This window comes from Macaca mulatta, chromosome 3 (assembly GCF_049350105.2).
Source record: "Macaca mulatta isolate MMU2019108-1 chromosome 3, T2T-MMU8v2.0, whole genome shotgun sequence".
NCBI lineage: Eukaryota > Metazoa > Chordata > Mammalia > Primates > Cercopithecidae > Macaca > Macaca mulatta.
In genome coordinates this window covers 73,690,980-73,693,266 of record NC_133408.1, presented here as the reverse complement: position 1 = coordinate 73,693,266, position 2,287 = coordinate 73,690,980, and positions in this window count along the sequence as shown.

Here is a 2,287-nt window from a genome sequence, read left to right as displayed (position 1 = left end):
GCAACACCTTCCCAAGCAGCTGCCGGCTGGCTCAGGGCCACGCTCCAGGCTGGGTCTTCTCCAGTCCTTTCGTTCACACCTGCATTTGTACGTTTTGCTTCAGTTTATTACTGTGTCTTTGCTTTGCACCTAAACAATACTACTTCCCCTCCCCCCGCCCAGTAAGTTTGGACCATTCCCTCAGGCATTACTTGGTATGTAGAAATTTCTGCCTGGAATAAACTTACTTGAATGACGATGCTAACCCTTCTTGCATTTGCCCTTGGATTGTAACTCAAGGCCCCTGTGCCCTTCACTAAGTCTCAGATGCGTCTCTCTTGCTCAGATAATTATTCTACATCTTCTTCTGTGTCTTCAGGCCTGGCATCCTTCTTGATATTCTGATATTTGCAAATCTATCTTATTCACTCCTTTATGTTATTGGCTGCAACTTTCCTGTGAGTACTGGCTTTTTGATGCCTGGGTCAATTAGATCAGCATAATTTGTGAGATAAATGGAAAAATTCCTACATGTGCTCTTGTGTCAATATTTTCTCTCCGTGAAAAATCACACTTTGCTCTTAGCCCCTTGGGTTTTTACCATAGCACAGTATGGCTGAGTCAGGGGAGCATATTTCCGTTTTTCACTGACTCACATCTCAGCTGAGGAGCTACCCGCTAGGCTGGCACCTTCCCTCACTACCTACCGGGCCTTCCGCTGGATTTGGTGGGTGCACTCCTGAGCGGCTTGCTGAGTCAGAACTAGTTGGAAGGTGACTAGGACTTCCGACAAGGTTGCTGACAACTTTCTCTTCTAATTACATGTAAGCAATTTCCTGGCCTGCTTCTTTTTGTTGCCTCTCCACTAGATGTCCGTTGAAAGCATGGTAACCAGACATGGAAAGGTTTTCTGACATATAAGGAGACCAAACGTTGGCTAGCTAATTCTTAGGCTGAAATTATTACTGTAATTTGAAAGAATAATTATAAAAACATGCAGGATGGGAACCTTTAATAATCCAATCAAATTCAGAGACCGAAACATGTTACCAGGCAGCTTTAAAAAATGTTCCTGGTACAGTATGCTGTTGCATTCTGGATAGCATCTCTTACCCCTCTGAGCAGTGTAATCATCCTGTAATAATTCTCCACCTTTTACACTCCTCCTCCTGGAATGAGGCATGGTGGTGTAAACAGGCTTTCTGAATTTAAACAACAACCCTGATTTGCAGCATTTTGCTGATTTCTGTGGTATAAAGATTCCTGCCACAGCTGATTTCAAGCTATAAACAGTTTAGCAACTTCCTCATAGAATTCCTGTGCATTTAACAATTGGTGCTTGGAGCCCACAGGAGCTGCCTCCAGGGTAACCCTGGGTGTAGAGCCCAACCTGAGATGCCTATCACCTCTCTTATGCCCAGCTGAGGGTTTGCCAAGGTCCATGTGAAAGGTGAGGCCAGCTGGACTTCCTGGGTCCAGTGGGGACTTGGGGAACTTTCCTGTCTTACAAGAGGATTGTAAAACTCACCAATCAGTGCTCTGTCAAATGCACCTATCAACAGAATTCTAAAAGTAGTCCATTGCGAGGAGGATTGAAAAAATGGCACTCTGATAGGATAGAAATGGAACATGGGGGGGGACAATAAGGGATTAAAAACTGGCCACCCCAGCCAGCACTCTGATAGGATAGAAATGGAACATGGGCTGGGACAATAAGGGATTAAAAACTGGCCACCCCAGCCAGCAGCAGCAACCCACTCAGATCCCCTTCCACACTGTGGAGGCTTTGTCCTTTCATTCTTCACAATAAACCTTACTACCGCTCACTTCTTGGGTCCGTGCCATCTTTAAGAGCTGTAACACTCACCATGAAGGTCCGTGGCTTCATTCTCGAAGTCAGCGAGACCATGAACCCACCAGCAGGAACCAACTCCAGACACACATGGTCTCTTCAGAAACAAACTGGTCTCAGCAATGAGCACTGCCAGGAAACTTCCTATATAATTTGAATGTAACAATATGTCACAACATAAACAGGCTTTCCAATATGGGCAATAGGCTTTACATTTTCTGTAATTTTTTTTTTTTTTACATTTATGGAATTGAGAAAGCCTATATTTTCCAGATAGGAAAATATACAACGAAGAGGTATTTTGCCTTTGTATCAGTGCTGCGTGGAATATTCCACTTCAGTTAAAACAGCTGTTGTTTGGGCAGAATATCAACGTGTGGCACACACAGGCTAAACAACCCAGTAGAGACTGCATTCTTTAAGAGGAGCTGCTTACCTGGCAGTGCCTGCTGGGAG